Genomic DNA, 25696 nt, shown 5'->3' with positions numbered 1-25696 from the left:
AATACCTAGGCTAGGTGTCATTATATTAGAATTTGTGTACTGAGGATAACGTTATTTCTAGCTTAAAAATTTCCCAAGTTAAACTGAGAATACCTTATTCGTTGGTAAGCAGTGATCAATGTTTATATGTACACTGACAACAGATCCCATTACGTTGTACCTAGTCCATAGTGTGCTTTATCTTGTACAAGCTTACAGACCTACATAGATGTTATATATAGATACAACCATTTGTCTGTAAATTTCCCACCAGCCTTGAACCTGTAACAATCACCTATTCAAAAGACCTATCTCGTCAGCAACACAGTGCCCTGGTTCACTTGTGGATATAGAATGTAGTCAGCTCAGTATTAACTGAACACATCTAGATCTACCTAAACAATAAATCAACTGTCAATGATCTATGCGTGCTATATAGTGGTCCATAGTATGACCGTTTCAAACTTCAAAGTACCATGATGTAGATATTTGTTGATCATTCTTTCAGCTGTATCTATTGAGTTTACTTCACTTCAATGCGTCTTCTCGAACGACTAACAATACCGGTACATACATTATTAACTCTTTCTCTCCGTAATTATTTACCACATTCTGATGGAATCAACGTTTGTATCGTCGGTTAGGAGAGAAAGAGTTAAGATTAATGAGGTCCTATACTTCTTGCGTAAAAGTTTCCCTTTCAGACCATACGGTTTCTTGGTCGTTGTGCTGGTCGCATGACACACTGCTTGTTAACCGTTGGTCAAAGAAACTGCTTTATAGATATTTCTCGCGTATCGACACCATAAACTGTTTTGTGACATGAAAAGATTCAACAAATGAGTGAACACCAAAACTTCACATTTGCATTCAGTCAACATTCAAGATGTGATGGACATGTAAGGCAGTCTCAAACAAATTGAAAGCTTCAATCTAATACTAGATCCATTGACAGTAGTACATGCATTACACAGTCGACACTCAATCGTACATCTGAAAAACACGCATACAATCGTTGTTGGGGCTTTAAATGTACCGAGATGAAAGCCTGAGCTATGGCCGGAACGAAGTCGCCCACGCAGCAGTTCCAACCCAGAGATGGAAAACTCTGCAGCCTTGTGGCTTGTAGCCACACACAAGTAAAAGGAATGTCCCCCCCCCCTTTTTTTTCCCCAACTCTCCCCGCGTTTAAATCAAAAAGATAATGTGGCTGAGAGCTAAAGCAAATGGTTTATGTGCGTGGGTTCGAATCTTGATGGCCATAGTATTTGTATGTTTCAGTGTTTGTATATTGAACTTGTCAGTGTAGGACTACATGAAGGTCTAATCAAGCCAATCGAGCATTTTAATGATATAAATATCATACAGGAACACGAGGTCACACTGACACGTGAGTACATTAGTACTCTGGACCTCAGGACAAACAGACGCTCCCCACCCCCTCCCACAGCCCATATATGTCTTGAAACTAAAAGATATAAATACGTAGCACTAGTCTACATTAACATTGTTTCTCCTTGATGAAACCAATATAAACTCTAGATTCTACATCCTTTATTTAGTTCAGTGATGTCCCAACTTCGGCCCGCGGGCAACGACCGAGACATGACGAGGTGCCTTCTGGCCGCTCGAAACATGCCAACAATGCGTAAAGACATCGCAGAGTTTCGGTTCCACCGAACTTCTCCATCGTTTATCATGACGAGGCCAGTGACAAAAGTTGGAACTGTAAATGATCCTCAGACTGGAAATAGTTGGGCAGACCTGATTCAGTTAGTCTCTACTTCCTTCACTGTGGTCTACACCACCCATTCGTCACCCACCAAATTCTAGCTGGTGTCAAAGAACAAGTGCGGGCGTGTCCCTGGGGCGGGGGGAGTGTGACTTGCCTGAGCACAACGTATGGCCTGGTTTTTTTTTTTTTTTCAGTTACACAAGACAGAATATAGGTCACCGATAGAAAACGAGGTCGCCCGACTTAGCTCGATTCGAGCTCTCAGGTCATTAAGCCCTCGGCTTAGCCTTGGGGAATCCCCTTTATAATTTCCACACAAGTTTCTTCCTTGAACGTTGGTGTTGGCCTCTGGTGTGATCTCGAATCTACTGTTGAATAACAACGATACACTATGTTGACTTCTCAGACCCCATTACTTTTGATTCGTTTCCTTGTTGACTTTTTAGTTTAACACGTACGTAATTTTAGCAAAAATAATAATTCAAACTCCAGGAGTGAAACATGATTTGATATAAATGGTTGTTGATAATTAAGGCAAAGTCATTTTAATCACAATGGAATGTCCATTATTCTGTCGTTAGGTGCACATGTCATGCACTATTTTCTGTTGCTAGATGCACATTTTATTTACTTCTTTCTGTTGCTACATGCTTAGGTCATGTCATTGATTCTGTCGCTAGATGCACATGTCTAGTCAATTTATAAGTCGCTAGATTCATATGTCTTGGTAATTTATATGTCGCTAGATGCAAAGGTATTGTAATTTATAATGTCGCTAGATGCATTGTTCACCCAATTTATTCTGTCGCTTAAGTCATGTGTCTTGTAATTTATTCTGCAATTAGGTGCCCAGGACATATAATTGATTGTGTCGCTATATACATAGTTCAAATAATTGATTTTGTTGCTAGATACATAGGTCATGTAATGTATTCAGAAAAAAAGCTAGTAAATGACCTTGTGAATCATATGCTATATGTAGCTTTGTAGCCATATCTTCCTCTGTATTTGTACATAGTTGCAATTTTGTCTTTAATTTAATTTCTGCTAGGACAAACAAATATTGTTTCAAATAATAATAATGCATGTGTATGCATGGATAAAATGTCATAAATAGATAGAGATCCACATGCACTGATCTATATATTTCTCCCATTCCCACTTCTTTCACCATTCGGTTATGTAACAATCATTTTCATTTTAGAGAAAAAAAAGGAAATTCAAAAGTGCTGAAAATTTACTGGGAGGAGGGAGTGGGGGAGTAGTGGGGACTGAAACTTTCTTACAGTCACGTAACTTCAGTTTTACCCAACAACCTTCACCTTGTACAGGAAGGAAACTTAACTCGAGAAACTTCTGGATGCCTTACTTAGAGAATGATACGTAATCCGATTGGTGGGGTGGGGGGCTCGCACGGGACTCAAAGACATTTTTTAGAGAAACAATTGCGAAACATGGATCAAGTCTCTAACGTGGCCTAACTCCATGGTTCTCTATATCTACTAGCCCGGCTTGAAGTCTCTATCGTGGCCTAACTCCATGGTTCTCTATATCTACTAGCCTGGTTTGAAGTCTCTAACGTGGCCTAACTCCATGGTTCTCTATATCTACTAGCCTGGCTTGAAGTCTCTAACGTGGCCTAATTCCATGGTTCTCTATATCTACTAGCCTGGTTTGAAGTCTCTAACGTGGCCTAACTCCATGGTTCTCTATATCTACTAGCCTGGTTTGAAGTCTCTAACGTGGCCTAACTCCATGGTTCTCTATATCTACTAGCCTGGTTTGAAGTCTCTAACGTGGCCTAACTCCATGGTTCTCTATATCTACTAGCCTGGCTTGAAGTCTCTAACGTGGCCTAACTCCATGGTTCTCTATGTCTACTAGTCTGGCTTGAAGTCTCTAACGTGGCCTAACTCCATGGTTCTCTATGTCTATTAGCCTGGCTTGAAGTCTCTACTATGATTGAAGGTCTATTCACAAATGTTTAGATCTACATTTTAGACATCTTCTTATCTTATAAAATACAGACGTTACTTCAAATAAGAAGATGATTACGTCCTATGCATCGTGCATTTGGTCATGCATGCTAGCCTATGACTTTCATACGTTAGAGGACCATTGTTTCTTCTTTTTGGTGAAATGTCAAAAAACATTAAACCTAGTCTGTTGATCGTGAATCTTTTATGAAGTACATTCGTGCTATTTGGTGTTGTATGAGAGTAACGTGTTTGTTTAGGTATAGAGACAGAAAGGTGTTTTAATTCTTGGGAGGTTTCCATTCTGTTTTTAGGTGATCAGGTTGATCTCTACTCTACTTATTAGGGGATCAGTTGGATCTCTACTCTACTTATTCCAGAAGAGTTAGAAGAGTCTTATCGAAGACGACGTGTTGCACTGTTTGCTTTTATGTGAAAAAAAAACGCCAAATGATTTTTTACAATTTCATTAATATAAAGGATCAAAACAAGACTATGGCTTAAATATGACTTCGTTGGGGGCACACAAAATCTCTTTGTAATCTTGTTAATTCATTGCGTATTTTTCAGTTTAATTTTTTGTTTTTTCTACTTCATTTTGGGGCCACCCTATTCACTAGTACTAGGGCCTCCAATTACCTTAGGCCGGCCCTGATTACTAGAAGGGGAGGGGTGATCAACGGCAAGATCATTTCAAGTTGTTCGTATTATCTAGGTGTGATAAGATAGGAACAGTTTTAAAACTGGGTATGTGTAGCTAGCTATCTGTAACACGCAATACACAGTAGAAGTGCCCCAGGGGACTGCATACACCCGAGCAGAGAGACCAAGTCATAGAAACATAGACTTCTAGGGTACACAGCACTATACTAAGTCTTGCATTTCTTTCCGTGACAACAGGAGCAGTACACACAATCTCATGCACGGATTGACTTGATTTGATTGTAATAAAAGAAAAAGGGGGTAGGCATACTTCGTGGTTTTGGGGAATTCTTAGAAATCATTTAAACTTAACGAGATACAAAGCCTCCACACGACCCCTCCCCTCGCACCCAGTTCCTTCATTTTTGAATTTAGCAATATTCCCTCTCCGCAAAGGGCTGTCCAAATGCGGGGAGAGTTAAGAAATGCACTTGCGGGGGCCCATAAATTCTGGATTTCAATTTCAAAGTATATTTTTTTTTTTAAATGCGCCGTTTAGTTTCAAACTAGCGCTCCTAGCCATTATAGTTACCGCCCTAGCGATTGTATTAGTGGCTTAAGTTATTTCTGGGCGTAGAGTTGCAAGTAGGAGGGAACGACTTGGAACAAAACATTTCAAATTCGTTCAACCTTAACGACGAAGATAACAAAACAGTTTTGATATCAATGTGGAAATATCACAAAGACTTTTGGAAGTTTGAACGCACAATAACAACTGACAGCTTTTACTTACCAACTTGTACCACATCGCATATCTCTCTCCCTGGTGGTATGTTCAAACTTCGTTCTGTTTTAGATTTAAAGGGTATTTAAAAAAAATATACATCGACTCCATTTTCTTCCCAATCCCACTCGACCACATGCGTTGTTTGACAACAGTAAGGCAACTTTGCAACGTATAAACCAGGGCCGGATTTAGACTTGAGGAGGCCCTAAGCTTTTTGAGATTTGGGGAATCTTTTGAATCTTATAATTCCCTCACTTGCTACTCCCTTGTTATTTCCTGGTGTAAATATTACCGTGAACTTGTCTGGGGGCCCCCAAAAAAAGTATGGACCCTAAGTTATTGCAGGTAAATCCTGCACTGCTAGAAATCTTTACATGCTTAAAGTGATTAAAATTGTCAGGAAACCAATAATTTCTCTAAAATATTTGTAATCAATTAATCAATTATTATAATGAATTATGTTATGCTCAAGTTTAACACACACAAAAAAAAAAAAACACACTAAAACAATGCCATTTTTTTTTCACAAATGTGTTGTACCCCTGCCTTGCACCAGTGCTTGTGGTGCGTACCTGCGCACTAGTGAACCAGAACAGGAAGACGCTAGGACAGGGAAGGCTGTTGTTGGCCCGCAATCAGGCTGCTGGTAAAAGAACTGGTAGAATTAGTATCAAGAGTCTTTGAATGCAGAAGGCTGTTATGTGTTTGTCCTGGTAAATAAACACGCTTATTTATTTGCTGTAGAATTTCGCTGAGTTGCCTGCCTTACATTGACAACAATATGCATATTCATTATTTTTGATATAAGCTAGATTCAAAAGTTGACGTCTCCAAGCACAAATAAAAAAAAAAACAATTAACGAGGCCCTGTGAATATATCTTCTATGAACTTTCTTCCCGCCACGCACACAATGTTCTCTCAGATCTGCATGTACCGTTCCCAGTACGTGTCTGTGCGTCAGCTTCAAATGATATGTGTACGCAAAAAAACGGCCATTACTTTGTGCTATGTGGAGTTTTGGGAATTTCCGTCAGCCAACACGCTTGACAGGGCATGACCTGAACAAAAAAATACGAGGGAAAAAAAAGTAGGTCACCAAACAGGACGACACAGGTAGAGGGTAAACATTCTATGTGACGTCATTGCAACCTTGTTTTCGCCTAGTAAGGAGATGATTGTGTTGGTATGGGAATGCAGTAAGAAGTGTTGTTACAATACAAATACCTTATAAAGTGTGTTGTATGAATTAAAATGACGCAAGTGGCAGACGCACTCTCCAGTTTGTTTTCTTTCTTGTTCATTCACTAACCCTGTACATCTTTCTATTCTATTCTGTTCTATTCTATTTATTATATTATATTATGTTATATTAGAAATGAACGAGTAGTCATTCTCTGGCGCTAAAGAGAAACAAAATTCAGCGTAGTCCCTTTAACAGTTTCAACTGAGGAATTTTCTGTAATATTATTATCTATATTTACTTGGTTAGTATTACGTTTCGGATGTTCCATCAGAATGGAAGATTATTTGCACTCTAGACCAAACCTCGATGGTTTCGAACACGGGACCCTCGAACATACATACACACATATGTGTGTGTGTATAAATATAAATGAAATGAACTATCACAGAGTCTCATCAGAGTCTCAGAAATAGACTCATCACACAGAGTTTTAGAAGTTGACTCATCACACAAAGTCTCAGAAGTTGACTCGTCACACAGAGTTTTAAAAGTTGACTCATCACACAGAATCTCAGAAGCTGTCTCCACAAAAAATCTGTCACTGGCAATGTCCAAAGCCTCTTCCCACCAGGCGTCCACTGTTCTGAGGTCCTCCATAAAAGTGTGGCGCTAAGTTATACTAGGATTTCGCTGTTTGCGTTGGCCTTGTAATTGTCTCTGTGTCATCGCAACTCTAGGTAGCCGTGATTCATTTTGCCGGAGAACATGTCCCGCAAACCTCATGCGACACTATGTCACAACCTCACTAAGTGGTCGACTCCCACTTCTGCATAGGATTTCCTTGATTGAGACCCGATCACTATAACTGACTACTGATATTCGTCTTAGCCATCTTTTTTTTTTCAACTTCGGCAGATTTACTGCACTTTATTTATGGAGCCCAGCGACTGGTAGAAATTTGTAACCTCTCTCGGATACGCTCTTGGAATTTGGTGACTGTAGTTTGCTTTAGATTTTATATTGAAAAGGGAAGTTTTATCGTCAAAACCATCTGTTGGGGAGTTTTAAACTTTAAAATCTCTGTTTTTTTTTAAACAAAACTCAAAACCCCTTTAGCTACGCTCATAGAATTTGGTGACAGCAGTTTGCTTTAGAATAATATTGAAGAGGGGATTTCAACCTCAAAGCTATTTGTAAGGGGTGGGCATTTAAAACTCAAAACCACCTGGAGGGATTTTAAAGTGGAAACCCCCTTTGGCTACGCTCATAGAATTTTGAGTGTGTAATTTGATTTTTTATACTTAAGAGGTGGTTTTTAGCTTCAAACCCCACTTGAGAGGGGTTTTAAACACAAAACCCCTCCTGTATATATATATATATATATATATATATATATATATATATGTGTGTGTGTGTGTGTGCGTTTAGGTTTATTGTTAGGGTTTACTGGGCTTTAGGGTTAGGGTTTTGAAAAAAAATCGCCCCACCCCGACTCCAAAGTTCAGGATTCGCTAGTGTGTCGCCACTACCAAGTCGAGAGTATGAACGTGTGAGTGGTCGTGGATCGTACTCAACTAGAGATTGAACACTTTTGTTGTCGTCACCGAGAAACAACCAAAGAAGGGCATCATTGAAGTCTATGTGTCACGTTGGATGACCCTTTACCCGGAGATGACAAACAACCCAAAAAAAAAAAAATACCCTGAGTTTATCAGGACGTTCGACTCAAACATGAAACCGCAAAACTGTGAGTTAAACTTCCTTATACTATCACACTAGTCTGAGTGGAGTACTGACTGTACCATGACTCTATGTGCATCTACTTACAGTGCCATCGTTCTACAGTGCACGGCTGAAGTGTTCGTTCAGATCTAGAAACAGTAATGACTTGTTTTGGGTGGAGTCCACATTCAACTGAAACAATTCATCGCTTCAACCAAGAAGGGGTAAACCGATGACTTTCAGTCGCTTTATTGACTTCTGACCTCTCTTATGACCTCTCTTCTGACCTCTCCTTCTCCACATCTCTAAGTTTTAATATAAAGTAACATCTATAAGGTCATCAGTACACTATTTTAATAAAAAAGTTACATCTATAAGGTCATCAGTACACTATTTTAATAAAAAAGCTACATCTATAAGGTCATCAGTACACTATTTTAATAAAAAAGTAACATCTATAAGGCCATCAGTACATTATTTTAATAAAAAAGTTACATCTATAAGGCCATCAGTACACTATGTTAATAAAAAAGTAACATCTATAAGTCCATCAGTACATTATTTTAATAAAAAAGTAACATCTATAAGGTCATCAGTACACTTTTGTCCGTAAGTAGTCACATGTATAAGGTCATCAGTACACTTTTGTCCGTAAATAGTAACATCTATGAGGTCATCAGTACACTTTTGTCCGTAAATAGTAACATCTATTTCTATAAGGTCATCAGTACACTTTTGTCCGCAAATAGTAACATCTAATAAGGTCATCAGTACTTCTTAGATAATAGAATTTTAATAATCGATTGTGGGCTTTCGTTTATTATATTTGTTTTTCAGTGTAACATATTACTTTGTTTCATCTTAAGAATGATTGTTTTTTTATATTTTATAGAAATAGAAATTTGACAGGGTAACAAAATTTGAATAAATCAGTTTAGGATATGTTGGTGATCATGGGACGATTATGCGATCTACGCTTCGGAATTGATTCAGCAAATGGGTCTTTCTTTTTCTTCAAAATTGACATTAAAGTTGAGTCTAAGACGAATGGATCTTAAGGTCCATGGAAGTTTGCCTCCATCTGCTTGTCTGAGCAAACTTCTGTCTGGGAAAGATTCAAACAGATGAAAAAAAAATACATACCTATTACCGATAGCTCGTATCCCAGGACGATCGGAATAGAAACGAGGCCAAAGGCCGAGCACATAGGGGAAACTCCTCCATATTCCTTCTCTGTACCACATCATCAGTGCAGGTGTCTGCCATAAAAAGGTGTGTGGATATTGACATGTTTGCTTGGGGATTTCTTCCATTCCCGCCAGTTCAATGGTCCTTATGGACCACAACGGAGTTCCTGTTAGCTTCCCTATTGGCGTAATCATTTCCTCTCAGAGTTTCCACCCAAGCGCCACTGTGAGACGGAGAAGCATTGCCCGGTACACCAAGTTGGTCATATGACGTCACTTACTCACACCTCTTCCCTTTTAGTGAAAACATTTATTTCATTTTCTTCTTTCATTTTTCTTTAGCGTCCCAAAGGAGAAAAGCCGCTAATAGATTTGTGTGGTCTTTCTGTCCGTCCGTCCGTCTCGTTTAGATCGCAGAAACTACAGAAGATACTGAAAATCCGATATTATGATATTTTAGGTCTTTCGAAGTTTCGTTTTAAAAAAAAACAACAACCTGTTTAATTTTTAAAATTCACTACGCAAGAATTTTTTTTTTCATTAAATACAACTTTTTTTTTTTTTTACAACTATCCACTATTAAAAGTAAAAAAAAAAAACAAAACACGGGAGACGACTCTTTGGTCTATTTAGAAATTTATATCCAAACAGTTTTCTTTTTTGCCAAAATAAAATGTAATGAAAATATTTGTATGACTAAATTAAGCGTTTTCTGTTATACAATCTTCTTACATTTAGAATAAGGAATTTTTCTTTTGTTTTAAAAGCGAAAGGATGTATTTAGTATGTATTTAAGTCGAATATAGAATATATAAGAGCATTTACAAATTTTACTTAGTAATGTTTCGTTAATACGCAAAGAGCAATCCTGCATTAGTGTATACCACATAGACATTTTTATATTTAACCGACGGGGTAAAGTTTCTTCCTTGTGGGATTAAATCTGACATTGATTATTTAGAAAACCATCAATTAGATAATCAGTCAATATTATCAGTTAGGCAATGTTCAAATTGAACAATATCTTCATCGCAATCATTTCATTGAATACATAGTATTATTCACAATATAATAATATTAATAGATATCTCCGTATCCTGTTAGTTTGTCGTTATTCGGCACTATTATTTTCCACACTTTCGATACGTACAAATCTCATCTTTTTGTTCTAGCGATGGTTGATACTTTGCAGTTCACTGCTTCTAAAATATTGAAACCTGCCGTTTTACTTGCCTGAGTGGACCACTTTGGAGGCTGATTTTGAGTTTGTGTTTCCACACAAACTTTCTTTCATACTTGACCAAATTACAAATTTCCAGATTTAATGATTTAAAGTGTTGGGAGTTTTAATTTTAGAAACTTTTCACTATATTTTATTTGTCTCACACCATGACCAACCCAGTAAACCCACTTCAAGTTCACGCAGTCTTTAATCGCCCATCCCACTAGAAGTCCGCCTCTGCTGAAATACCCCAACGTGTGGAGACATTGATGCAAGTGAGGAGCTTAATACAGATGTATTCCTCTTAATGGATCAGATCGTGTGCTGTTACAGGTCAGCAAGTAGAAGTACAAGTATCGTGTGCTGTTACAGGTCAGCAAGTAGAAGTTACAAGTACAATGCTAATATATTGCCCACTTTAAGTACTGGAGAACTTACAAAAGTGTGTGTCAGTTTACCCCAGCCCGTAATGAGCACCACCATTCCTATACCCTTCTCATAATGTATCTACTACCCCCTGGAATATCGCGTGGGAGCGATCTATACAACTGACAGGTATTTGATACATCTATTTAAAGACGAAAGATCTAGTTAGGGATTGGACAAAGTTTGATTTTGAATACCAATCGTTTTTCTATTCCCCCCCCCCCTCGCTAAGTTTTGAGTTACCTAACTACGCATTGTGACTCGGCTAGAGAGAGAGGGGGGAGGGAGCATTAGGTGACGTCAAATGAAGTTGTTTTTTTTTTTAAGCATGTCTTCCCACACGTCATACCTCGAGGCAGACTTGAAAGAGACCTGGTCATATCGGTGTGATATTTTTGTTCAAAGTGACGTCAAAAGCAGACGAAGGCAAGACAGAGACGCCCTCTCGCGTCCAACAACCAGCATTCTCTACACTCTACAGGCAGGTTAATGGTTGGTGTTAAACAGTATGTGTGGGTTAGTTGTGTGTGTGTGGTTGTATGTGTTGCTTGTGTAGACATTCTGTTCAGACATACGTCTGTTTGTATAACTACCAGTCTACCACACTAAAGAAGGTAGTTCTCACAAAATAGCCACCAAAAAAAAAAAAAACAACACAAAACAAACACAAATATTTGATGCTGATTTGATTACAAATAAAATTGTAATGCGATGTTTGCTAAGGTACTCTTAATTCCACCCTCTTTTTCATCTGCTGACATCCTATCAGCTGCAGTGGCGTAGCTACGGATTTGGGGGCCCGGGGGGGGGAGGGCTTGATTTCTTTAGGGGCCTCTGCATTTTGACAATCGACATCATGACTTGAGATAATGGCGTAATATTTAATGTAAAACAAATTTGGGGCCCGGGGGAAATTTTTAATTTGGACTTCCCCACCCTAGTAGCTACGACACTGGCCCGCTGCCATCAAGTGCCATCTCTTTCTCTCACTTATGCATTACTCTGTGGAATGCTGCTTGGTCGTGACGAATGCATTTAAGGCTACCGCCTCAGTGGTCCCGGGTTCGACCCCCCTTCCAACGCCAATGACGTTTAGAAATTGGAGAATTGATGGGAATATTTATCAAAAAGAAGAGAGTGAATCAGTTGTAAAGTGAGCCCACAGTGTTGCTCACAGTTTAAGTAGAGAAACGAAGCCGTTTTCCTGACGCAGAGTTCAGATGTCCCATTAATTAATGCAAGTACTAGATCCTCAGGTTCCTAAGAAATTGTTTTAGGTCAATTTCATTTCGTTTTTTTTTTACCTTTTCGGTCATGTGGCCCGCGACACGAGACTGTCGGAAATTGAATTGGCCGGCAGGTTGAATTAGGTTGGGTATCACTGACATAGAGGATTCACTATCTCGTCCCGTCCATTCATTTTCGATTCACTTTGAAAGCTACTAGGTCTTTCTATCTTTGCCTCTATATCTATCTCTATGTCTATCTATCTATCTATCTCTATATCTATCTATCTATCGTAGCCATCAAATTTTGTAAACAAACAAAATTTAAAAAACAAATACTTAAGAAAAAGGTTATATTAGGAAAAACACCGTACAATCACTGCCAGTATCTTCTATGCTTCAAGTTTTATACCTCCTTTTTCTAGATAAAACAAAATTAACCACTAATTGATTAACTAATTGGTTATTTGTTAATATAGATTAATGTGATGTCTTCGACTATGAATAATGTCGCAAAATTTCAACTTGATCCGAGAATAGCAAGTGTGAGAAAAACATGTCAAGTAATCCAGACAGAAGGACAGAGCTGATAGGAAAACATGTCAAGTAATCCAGACAGAAGGACAGAGCTGATAGGAAAACATGTCAAGTAATCCAGACAGAAGGACAGAGCTGATAGAGAAACATGTCAAGTAATCCAGACAGAAGGACAGAGCTGATAGGAATGCATGTCAAGTAATCCAGACAGAAGGACAGAGCTGATAGAGAAACATGTCAAGTAATCCAGACAGAAGGACAGAGCTGATAGAGAAACATGTCAAGTAATCCAGACAGAAGGACAGAGCTGATAGAGAAACATGTCAAGTAATCCAGACAGAAGGACAGAGCTGATAGAGAAACATGTCAAGTAATCCAGACAGAAGGACTGAGCTGATAGAGAAACATGTCAAGTAATCCAGACAGAAGGACTGAGCTGATAGAGAAACATGTCAAGTAATCCAGACAGAAGGACTGAGCTGATAGAGAAACATGTCAAGTAATCCAGACAGAAGGACTGAGCTGATAGAGAAACATGTCAAGTAATCCAGACAGAAGGACTGAGCTGATAGAGAAACATGTCGAGTAATCCAGACAGAAGGACTGAGCTGATAGAGAAACATGTCAAGTAATCCAGACAGAAGGACTGAGCTGATAGAGAAACATGTCAAGTAATCCAGACAGAAGGACTGAGCTGATAGAGAAACATGTCAAGTAATCCAGACAGAAGGACTGAGCTGATAGAGAAACATGTCAAGTAATCCAGACAGAAGGACAGAGTTGATAGAGAAACATGTCAAGTAATCCAGACAGAAGGACAGAGTTGATAGAGAAACATGTCAAGTAATCCAGACAGAAGGACAGAGCTGATAGAGAAACATGTCAAGTAATCCAGACAGAAGGATAGCGCTGATAGAAGCTTTGTAAACATTAACCAAACTGTTTGTGCCACTTAGGATCAAAGTCGATGAAGACCTTTGTGTATTTCAAACTTCTAGCCAACTGCTGAGTCCTCAGTTATCTGGCAGTCTGTGCCACAAGGAAAAGTTGTTGTTTTAAAAGCTGTTCCGCACTGTGACGTAGTGAGGATGTTACTCAACACGTGAAACTAAACCAACATGGCCACGTCAAGATTTGTTCATGGGTCCTTCCCTCTCTGGTCAGACAAGTTTGTATTTATACTGGAAAGCAAAAGATACTTGAATAGGAATAAGAAAGATGATGTTTCCAAAACGTGCAATAAAAGGCAATAAAGCGTCCAGATATGTAGAGTTTGTTAGTGTCTAGATTTTTATCAAATTAATTTAAAATTGGTGTTCTACTAAAAGTCAAAAGTTTAAATTAAAATGTGTTTAAATTAATAAGAATAAAGTTGAATGTATCCTTTCAAATAAACAAACACTCTCACACAAATACAGAGAGGGCGGCGTAGCAAGGGTACTTCTGTGAGCCGGTGAAAGAATGAACTGGTGGAGCCCCTCCCCATAGAAACTAGAAGATAGAATTGGACAAGAAAGAAATGGAGTCATCTTGTGTGTATCAGTAGATGTACAAACTGATGTGTTTCATCTTCTCAATGTAGTATCGACCATTTGTTTTAAACTAATGATATCATTAGTCAAATGGCTTATACGTTTCCTAGAAGTAATACATTCCTATCTTTTAATGGCCTGTATTGGCTCCTATTTGTCATGGGCCAGGGCGCCATGAACTTCTTCGTGCCTGGGCCACTGTTTAGAGATTTAAGAAAAAAGCTGGGAAAAAAAAACCACAGAATAGAAAACAAGGAAATATTTGTTGCACTGTTTTTAACTCAGACTCTTGTAACTAGTGCAGAAAGACTTGGTAACATGGCGTGCGTTGCACTGAACATAAGTGGGTCTCTTCCAAAATACGTTTCACATTTCTAAGTCCGCGTAATTCTGTCCCCTTTATTTGTGTGATGTCCACTACGAGCGACCTAGTTCATCCAAGCAGCTCATTGACCTCAACAAAATCGCATACAAGTGCTTCGTTGTTTTTCGTTTTACTTCCGGTATAGCCAAAACATAAGCACAACAATCTAAAGCCACTGACGTTCGAGGTCTCAGCAACCAGCTAAAATACCGGATCTCTGGCCTAGCGTTTTGTCCGCAATAAAAGCCGTTGCAAAAACAACAACAACAACGTTATTTTGTTCCCTCCTGAAAATAAAAACCCAACTGCTTTTTCAATTAACATACTCACTTAAGAAATAGACCTAGGTCTACATTCAATGACAATCTCGCGATTTATTGACCTACATTTCTAGAAGGCCGGTAACTGTCTCTTTCAAGATCAACAAACATCTTAAGACGTCAGCGTATAGCATCATAATTGAACTTCCCCCGGGCGTCTGGTTCACTGACCTGAACAAAAGTTTCCACTGGGATTGTTTTGAAATATAAATTAAAATTTATTGAACGCTGTGAACCCCCCCCCCCCCTAGTGTAATCGACAGTAAAACACAGCGTTCCAAAACAAGTGAACAAAAAGTAGCTGTTGGCCTCCTTCGTCTTCCATGACAAGCTTTTTCATTTCAGAAATAAACAAAAAAACATCCTCTGTTATTCAAAGATAATATTAAAAGACTACACTTGTTTGTCTTTCATTGGTATTGAACATCTTGACTCTCTAAAACACTTTGATATCTTGACTCTCTAAAACAATTTGATATCTTTACTCTCTAAAAAAAATTTGATATCTCTAAAACAATTTGATCGTCCCTCCATTCAGAAAAAAATCTAAAGAAGGTAAAATAGTTTGAAATGATGTTCAAAATAATAATAATAATAATAATATCAATAATAACAAATGTAATAACTGTAAAATCCATCTCCTCGGTAATAAAAATGTTTGTATCAACTGTCAAGTACGGTTTTTGTTCCTTTAGTAGATTCTAGGAATTTTGAAAGCACGGCTTATCACGTTTTTTTTGTTGCAGTAAACTTGGTCAATATTCATGTAAATTTGTGGGGAAATTTGTGAGGAGAAAAAAACCTGACTAAAAATGAGACAAGCATAAAACAAAACAATTTTCAAATTTGAATTTCTCTCTATGCATTGGTTTCCCACAGTGCCAGTCTGAAGGCTAAACAATAGAACACTATTTCTACTGCACTTTACAGTTTTTTTTAGAACCTAAAACTTAGCCTTGTGTTATTTTATCCAGGGCAGGATTTAAGGTAGAGTGGGCGGGGCTATTTCGTTGAGGTCTCCACGGGGCCTCCACAAAATTGATTTTAAAAGTCTCAGAATTCTGACATTATCAAATTAATTTTATTCTTTTTGTTTTTCGACCATTTTTTTCTGCATTTGTTACCACCATTGCTGCAGACGCTGAAGTGAACCATCACCGATGATGGTGTTATCTTTGGACTTCAGCAAGGCACACTTGTTGGTCTGAGATCCAATGGCTTTTTTTTTTGTTTCATTACTCTGATGTTGGTACAGTTAGCACAAGAATGGCTAAACCCTCTAAGCATGTCTTTGAAAATACTGAATTAACCATGTCAAACGAAATGCTAATCTACAACGCCTGTATAGTGAATACTTTTCTTATAGCTTACAGCTAGTCAACATACAAGCGCCAAGAGGCCATGAGCATACATGAAACAGTTTTCACGTGTGCTGCCTGTGGCTCATAAAGCGTATTTCATGGAGGGTCGGGTTTCTAAGATAGTTTTGAAACTGGCCATACACGCAGCATCTTTGCTTTTTTTAATACAGTTGGCTTGGATATATCACCCACATGTCAGATGCTGAGCTTGCTGAGGGAGTCAGAGCCAAGAGAATCCCAAGGCTAATCTACAGAGATGTCTGCAAGCGAGATCTGAGGCCTACAGACATCAAAGAAAGCATGTGGTTTGAAATCCCGCAGGATCGGACAACATTGAGACAGACTGTGCGTGGTGGAACGAACCTCGCCGAGAGCAAAATGAATGAACCGGTCCTAGCAAACAGAATGAGAAAGAAAGCTGCTACGAAAATTCTGCCCCGGGGCATCTACATTCTTAAATCCGGCCCTAGGTTTATCGTAAATACAAATAAGGGGCCAAGTGCTGAAACAATAAATGCTGCATATATTTGGGACATAGAAATATTTGGGATTACTAGTTCATACCCCCCAGAACTCTTCTAATTATAAATCAGATTTAAAAACTCAATACTTTATTGCTACCCAATTAAATATACGAAATACAAATGTGAGTTTATCATTAGTTTTTTTTTTTTGTTTATCTTTTTAGCAAGTGCGTTATGATGGCCTGATGAGATTTACACTTACAAGTCAAGTGTAGTATATGTCACACACGAACACACATTTACAGATACTTATTCATACATTACACGTCATACGAACACACATTCATAGATACATAAGATATATATTTAACAGTCTTGGAAATGACCATGCTATTTTTGTTTTGTCGGTGACAGCCTTCGACATTTCGAGATAAATGGCATAGATAATTTGCGGTAAACCACAAGGTCATTGAATGATAGTAGCAAACTTATCAAGTACCTTGACGTGGCCCCTTACTCAATAGATAGACCTGGCCACCATCTCGTTGAATGGGGGAATACCCTTTTTCTCTCAGGAAAATCCCTGACCATAAAAACTGGATTGAATTTGATTTAAATATTAAGCAGAAGTAAATTAATCAGATAGAATTATTGAAGTAACTACATTCCAGTTATCTTTTGTCTCAGTCTTTTCTAGGACTACTGTTCTTCTACTTGAGCACTATAAGATCTACTATCAACCAGCACAGGGCCGGATCTAAGTATGTGGACACCTCGGGACAGGATTTATGTGGAGACCCTTAAGCTCTAATAAAGATGCACTTCATTACCATATATCTGATATCTAAAAGAAAGGTTTAATTTTATTTTCTTTTTTTGGTTTAAAAAATCTTTAATATCCAGAATTTAGGGAAAAAAAAAAGTATATTTTTGAGGCCATGGGTTGATGCACTCTGACGTATCCTCGGAGCTGCATTTATATACTGCACGCTACAAGCTGACACAACCACGACAGTGTAGGCAGCAGTAACAGTTGAAGTATTGTTGGCGAAAATAAAAACCCAAAATGCAAAACCAACAAAAAATGTAAAAGTTTTGAACCTGTCGAAATGTTGATATTTAAAAAAAAAATATGATTGTGGGGGCCCTCTCTTGTGGAGTCCCCTCAAGTCCTGCCTGATCTCCCTAAAACCCGCCCTGAACCAGCAAATTATGTACTGTCTAGCTATTGTGTACATAAAAAAGAGAAGACATTTCCAGAGTTAACTTTTGGAATCAATCAATATACAGTGTACAATAAACTACAGTGTTCAATAAACTATAGTGTTCAATAAACTACAGTGTTCGCTACGTACAGAAGTAGGCTATTATCGGAATAATAAGGTTTTCCATAACAAAATCGACAAAGATCTACTAATCGCAATTAGCAAGGAAACGGCCAATACGAATCAGACCCCATACTTTTGTGGAGTTGCCAGAGATTGCAATCAACAACCTTCTTCAACCTGTGACTCCAAACCTTAACAAGCCAGCAGCCCAAAGATTTTTGCTTAGAAAAACTCTCTGGAGAACTGGCGAGACAGCAGACGACTGAATTGTTCAGCTCATTTCCTTGACCCCCTTCAATGTTTCAAAGGAGCAAGCCTTCGTAAGGAAATGAAATGCCAATGTGCACAAAAACATTCCAACTACTGACTTCTATTGGGAGCAAATTAATAATACTATAACCAATTAGTACAAAGATATAAAGCTAATCAACGAAGGTTAAATAAGTCTGGCCGGTTTGTTTGTTTGTGTGTGTTGTGTGTGTGTGTGAGGGGGGGGCTGCACATTACTGCTGAACAGTTTCATTGTGCTAGTTGTAAATTGAATTTTATTTATCGATTATTTGCCACAGTTGAAGATAACCGATAACTATTATAGTGCTCTAGTCTTATAGACTGATAAAGCAATCATCTCGCGTGGGATCCTCTTATCTGAATCTGTGTGTATACTAGCCTAAATAACCCAGTTGTGAATCTGAAAACCACAGATTTCAATTGCATTCAAGCGGTCCTCTTTTTTCATGTTGACATATCGAATGAATTGATTCATTTAGCCCAAAGTTTTGTAAAGAAACCTTGACATTTATTATTTTAGCGTACATCCATTTGAAATAAATTTAATAAAAATAATTAATTTAAAAGTTTCAAAGAAATAAAACCAAGAAAAACACATCTAGAACACGATTTCGTTTCCCTCTCTATACTCTATATAGGGACATAGGTAAGAAACATTTCCTTTCAAGCTTTTGTTTCTTACTAACTAATATTTCACCCGGCTTTGATTGTTTGTTTGTTTTTTCACTGTTTTTTGTTTATTTAGATTATAAATAGTTTTTATGCAGTTTTAATATTAAAAATCTATATCACGATGCCTCACTGACCTAAATCTGGTAGACTGTCTTGTTGTAGGTCTACTTTACATATCATAAGCTCACTACAATTAGACAAGACAAAAGACAATAGATTGTTAACTGAGGAAAAGAGATGTGATAAGAAGATGGACGGAATACTGTTCAGAGTTGTAGGACTTTCAAATCTCAGGAGATCCAGAGTTACTAAAAGTCCAGGCAGCATCCAACATTGACGACTATCCTACTCATCGCTGGGAGTAACATCAGCCTTAAAAGTCCTGAAAAAGGGAACATCAGGCGAGTTAACAACATTCCTGATAAACCTCTAGGGGCTAGTGAAAAGCAAAGGCAATGTACAGCTCTGTCAAAACTACCGCACCATCAGCCTCTCCAGCAAAGTCCTGTTAAAAATTCAATTAAACCGGCTAAAATTGACCAATTGATAGCAGACTAAGTTATAACAGAAGAAGACAAAAAGACCTGTACGTAACTTAAGTGCTGCCAATATTATTGAATTGTTCGGTAAACTGACCATATCACAGGATACAGGATAGTTATTACTGCCAATATTATTACATTTTAATATTCATAGGTATTTAAGAAATAGATTGTTATGAGGGTATGGTTCATAGTGAGCCTGGCCTAATTGATATTATTGAATGATTCTCTAATTTATAGATTTGTAAAAGGGTCAATCTTTTATTTAAGGGCTCAAGGAAGAAACATTTCCATTAGGTTTAATGTTTAACTATATATTTTCCATTTACCACTCACTAACTGGGGGGGGGGGGGGCGGTTGTTGAGTGGTTAAGCGCTTGGCAACCTAGGGTCCTGGGTTTGAATCTCGATTTAGACTTGGATTTCAAATTTCGGGATTTTTAGGGCGCCTATGAGTCTACCCAACTCTAATGGGTACCTGACTTTAGTTGGGGAAAGTAAAGGCTTTTGGTCGTTCTGCTGGCCACTCTGCTCGTTAACCGTTGGCCAAAGAAACTGATGACCTTAATATCATCTGCCTATAGATCGCATGGTCTGAAGGGGGGACTTTTACTTTTTTACTCACTGACTGGTTGATAGTTTTTTTTTTGTTTTGGTGATGCTCATAGACAAGACTTCCACAGCATATGGTGTGCAAATAAATGCAGAAAAAAACAACAAATCATGACCAATAGCCAACTTAATTTTTAAGGCACATCAGTATTGGAGGTGAAAAGCTTACAAATGTCAGTGGTTTCAAATACCTCGGACTTATATCATCTGAGAGGAAGGAACCAGACCTGAAGTATTGGCCAGAATTGCCCTGTCCACAACAGCACTCATAAAAAATAAATAAAATGCAAAACCCTCGACACTAAAATCAGACTAATGCGATCCCTGGTCATGGCCACATTCTAATATGTTTTGCGAATCTTGGAGACTTAATGCAGAAATATAGAGGAGGATCCTAGCAGTGGATTTGAGTTGCTACAGAAAAATCCTAAGATTAGTACAGCGATTAGACCCCACTATGACCAGCTAACTACTATAAAAAAAAAACCACAAAGACACAAAAACACAAAGTAAAACTCTATGGCCTTATCACAAGGTCCTCGGGGCTGGCAAAAACCTTCTTTCAAGGAACAGCACCAGGAAAAAGAAGAAAAGGCCGACAGAGAAAGCGATGGGAAGAGAACATAAAATAATTGAACTGACAGGCGTGTCATTAAAAAGATTCTATCAAAGGCAAAAGTCAACAGATCTTGTGTGGGGCTTTGGTCTAACAGACTAAGGGATAGGTGAAGGTGAAACTTACCACTTTTATATAAGGAACGTTTATGCCATGTGTCATCAAGATTGGTCAAATAAATTTCATTTCTATGACAGACATTCTACTTTATTTATTAGACTGAAAAAGATTCAAACCCACGCCCGTGAAACAAATACTTATACTGAGAATAATGAAGAGGTAATTGAAGAGTGGATCTAGATCTACCAGAAGACAATAACAAGAGAAATTGGATCAAGCTTCAAAGCAATAAGATCCAGAAAATGCTACACCACCCTAAACACATTGATTACTTAATGGTAGTACTGAGATAATAGAGAAACTACGACAAACATATCAATATTTATCCGTCATAAATCCGACTGTTTGCAGTGGATCTTTATCACTTCAATGCATCAGGAAAAAAAAATTATTTCCTGAAATCTTTCCACTGAAACAATATGAATATCGTTCCCAGACCTCAAAGTTGTAAATTAATGACATACAAAATTAAGTCGTGATCAAAGATAATAAAATTAAAAAAAAACAACAACAATAAAATGCAACACAAACAACGGCAACAACAACAACGAAAAAATCCCAGCGAAAACAACACACTAAAACAACAACGAACAACAACATCAAGGGCAACAACGGAGGAAGAGAAACAACATGCTTTTAAGAATGTTGAAAAATAAATTTTCATTCGATATTCACCAAATTTTAAGTTCTTCTATTTTGAAAAAAAAAAAAGGTTCTTTGTTCCTGTTATGTAAACAACATATATTTTTGTATCTCCGGAGTTTCGAGCGTACTTTTTAAACTATAACTTGTACAAATATATCTTTTGAAAGTTACATTTTTTTACATACCCTACATTATCAAAAAAAAAAAAACAAAAAAAAAACACTAACAAAACACAACACGAATCTCCATATAAATTATTATCATCTTCTTAGCGTGCACCCATGTCACACCGAACTATTGCTAGGCCTATCTTTCCTATGGTTGTTCTATACTTCTATTTTGTTGCATTGCTATATTTGCTGCCTGTCCAAATATGTTGCAATTATTTTTTGTTGCAAGTCACGCACTTCATTTATTGTAACTCCTGTAGAAAACAACTTCTGAGCGCCTAATAATTCATGCGTAAAATTTTCATCTAAGAATCGTGCTACAATGTTGAGTTTTTGTGTAGCATTGACCTAACCGTTAAATTCTTTAAAAAAAAAAAAGACTCTATCCTGGAAATGGCAAGGTAAAAAGAAACAATGCGGATATGTCGTTTCGCTTGACTTTCTACCAATGGATGGTCGACCACGCCAAGGACGGCCCTAAGCGACTATATTTGAATGACATTAATCCCACACTGTACGTGCGTTGGGCCATTACAACTGGTAGTCCGCAACCTGACCGATACATGAACTGATAGTTAACAATTTGTTTCATACAGTACAACAGATTATGAATTAAAAACAAAAAGGGATGTGTGGCTGTATGGCAGTAACCTACCTATCAAGAGAGCTGGAGTTTGAATCCCGACTTTAAAAATGGGCTTTTCTGGTTTACATTAGGCAGTTAGGCCTTAATTTTACAAGGGGATTTTCTTTGCAAAGTTTTCCATGCTGCCTTAGAAATATTTATATATAGATAAGACTTCAGAATAAGTTAAACTATAATTTGAAAAACAACCAACAATAGCACGGGAAACTTTTGGCTAGTATATAACGCTAATGGCTACAAGGAGTGTTCAAGAGGAAAACATTTATTAGTTTATTTATATAGATAGGAACGTGACCAACTGCAACATAAACACATACAATTCTTACACACACACACAGACGAAGTATTGAATACTTGGCTGTTTATTTGGTTCTAAGTACTTTAATAAGTTTTAACAGTTCTCAGTAGAAGTCCTCTTCCTCCGACACACACACACACACATAAACTTATCTTGTTGAACGAGTTCATATTAATATAGCGTATTCATGTATTTCCTCATGTAGCGCTTTTGTTTTGACACCAGACACAAGTCAACATTATGCCTGTCTTTTGCTACTCAATATTGTATGTACTGCATAGTACCAGGAAAAACGTGACATTAAATAATAAACAGGTCACCAAGTACGATAAAAATTTCCGGGTTTTGTTTAGTTAACCGTGCACCGCTTGGTTTTTCGTTCGCTACATCCCTATTCTCACACTTCATGAATGACTTTCAACTATAATTTTACTACAACGGTAGCGGTGTACAGCTACAAATTTCCACCAAGAAATCCTGAAATTTAAAATTGTTTCCTCAACTGTCAATTAAAAACCTTATTACGTACTGAAACGACTCTATAGAAAAAGGGAACTTGTGTGAAAAATGCTTTATCTGTCCCACAGTTTACGTAATAGAATTTCAAAATAGGTTTCCTTCCATCCTGGATTTTGACGTGATAGTGGAGCAAATTGATTTCATTTCCTGATGCGTTATTATTTGACAAATATTTGTGTTGAAATTGGACCTAAAGATTTTACTTTAAAAAGAGGGGGGGGGGGAAATAATAATAAAAGTCTGTGTTTTTGAGTTTTAATGTTAACAAAATGTGGCAGTGCATTATTTAAGGTGGTTGTTGAACCCTGTCAGTGTATTAGTAAATAATTAGTACAACTTAGTATTAACTTTTAAATTCTCTTACTTTCTCTTTGTCTTCCTGTCCCTCTTCCTTTTTTTTCTCTCCTTACATCTTCCCCCTCTCTTCCAATCTCTCTCTCTCTCCTGAGTCTAACACTCCCAGAGCAAATAAATATTAATGGAAGGATTGGGTTAAGAATCACTTCTGAATGGCTTCCATTCCAACAGACAAAAGCGTCGTTTGTACATTGTGTCTGTCTCACAAATCTTTCTACTGAGACGGTCCTCAGTGAGTCTTGAACTAAACACAACCCTAGTTGTCTACCTTTTCTTTCAATAAAAAAAAAGAAAAAAAGATCCCTTTAAAATTTTATTTTTTAAACTTGTATTTACTGCTAAGTTGTTCGCTTCTTAATATGGTGTCAGGGATTAGATTCATTCTGACTTTCCTAGTAAGTTTTTATCTCAAATGTCGATGTTTCTGACGTTCTCTGGTATTAGAATAATTTCTTTTCAAGAATCTTGGCTACTGGCTCGTCTTTCTTAGCCCCATAATGCGTTTAAAAGTAAAAAATTAAGTTCCAATTTCAGGTCGTACTGGCAATTGATACAAAAGTCATCTGTTTCTGTATTTAACGAGCGTGTCAAGTGGCCAGCATAACGACAAACTGCCTTCACTTTTCCCCCAACTTATGTCAGGTATTTATTAGAGCTGAGTGGACTCAGAGGAGGCCTTAAGATCCCGAAATTAAAAATCCCAGTATTCACGATGTAGTCTATAATTAAAAGGCTGATATTTTATCCATAAATTGAGATTCTGTTTGTTACTGAGCAATGTGTGTTTTTCCTTGAATTCTTGTGTGGTCAGCGGGTAAAAGAATTTTTTAGTCAATTCTTCATAATTACAGCTTCTAATATAAGGAAAAAGAATATTCTTAAAGGTTGAAAAAAAAAACGAACTTGCAAAGGAAGGCTCTTTGTTTGTTGCCAGATTTTTTAAGGTATTTATTTCTTTTGTTTTTCTATAATTATGTTTACAACTCCAAACTTTTTTTTTCTTTGTTTTTCAGATTTTGACAATTTAAAAAAACATGATGGGGAAAAGAAGGAAAACAAAAGACAGTTTTTTAGATTTAATTGAATATATTACTTATTGATTTTAATGTCCTGCTTTGACATTTATTAAACAATTTGTCCAAAAAAAAAATGCTGAAAAAAAAAGTTGCAAAGAATAAATGAAACATTTTTGCTATCACAATTGGAATACGCCTTTTGGTTTTTTTTTTTACTTTTTTGTTAAAATCATGACCTTTTTTGATATTTGAATTACCAGAAAAAAAAAAGCAATAAAATACCTTCAGATGTATTTTTAAACTAGCAAGAGTTATTTTTTGTCTTTAAACAAATTATGTTCCTTTTTGTTTTTAGAATATGGTCGTTTTGTGATGAACTTTTTGAGACAATTTGCTTTAGGTTTAGCAACAACGCACGACCTGGTCAGAACTTCATTTTGCTTTTAACAACTTGGAACTATCTTTTATATCGGGCCATCCCAAAGCAATGTGTCAGCTGCTTCCTCCACAAGGAGAGTATTCACCAGCTTACAGGTGATGAGGGCCGAGCGTCCATCGTTTGTTTCTATTTATCTACTCCCGCCCTCCATCACGAAGAATCTCAGTCACGACATCTAGCGGTGTCTGTCATTTATTTCAAGTGAACGCTCATTCATTACAATCAGGAGGAGGCACAATTAATGTGTATCTTGTCAGAGTAGACAATATTTGTGCGAATCAGCCCGAGTATAGCCAATCTATTAGGACGTACAATTTAGCAGACGGACAGTTCACGGATATAAACTAGGAAGGCAACTCGTGCAGACGTAAGGAGGGGTATAAGAGTTACCTTTCATAACTTCTGCTCTATTGTTGTTTTGTGTGAGTGTGTGTGTAAAAATGAAGACACGAACTGGGCGCACTTCCTTTTGTTGCAGGATAAGGTAGTGGCGCAATCCTGTTCCAAGTTCACCTTCTCATTCGTTCTGCACCCTATGTCTGCTATTTCACAATTTTTTGAAAAACTTAATTTAGCAACCAATAGATCAATATCCTGCACCTCGTATTTCAGGTTGTTTTTTCTCTAATCTGGAAATCTCTCTCCAACATTCTCTTTACACCTTCTGTTTGCTTGCAAAGTTTTCATAGGTTTAAAAAGTAGGCCTGACACTGGATGGAACCTGGATACTAGACGAGCATTTCAAAAACGGCTGTAACAAT

At 37.4% G+C, this 25696-nt stretch overlaps 1 long non-coding RNA gene across 1 annotated transcript; it reads left to right on the top strand.

Annotated features, from left to right (window-relative positions):
* Positions 1 to 4593: 4593 nt before the first annotated feature.
* LOC106050580 (uncharacterized) lies at positions 4594 to 24749 on the top strand. Its single transcript, XR_008776657.1, has 3 exons — positions 4594 to 5161; positions 5676 to 5832; positions 24494 to 24749. It is a non-coding gene; the product is annotated as an uncharacterized LOC106050580 (long non-coding RNA).
* Positions 24750 to 25696: the final 947 nt, after the last annotated feature.

The sequence above is a fragment of the Biomphalaria glabrata genome, chromosome 2, assembly GCF_947242115.1.
Source record: "Biomphalaria glabrata chromosome 2, xgBioGlab47.1, whole genome shotgun sequence".
In the NCBI taxonomy this organism is placed as follows: Eukaryota; Metazoa; Mollusca; class Gastropoda; family Planorbidae; genus Biomphalaria; species Biomphalaria glabrata.
Note: the sequence above shows the minus strand (reverse complement) of the source record. Positions and strands in the feature narration are given on the sequence as shown.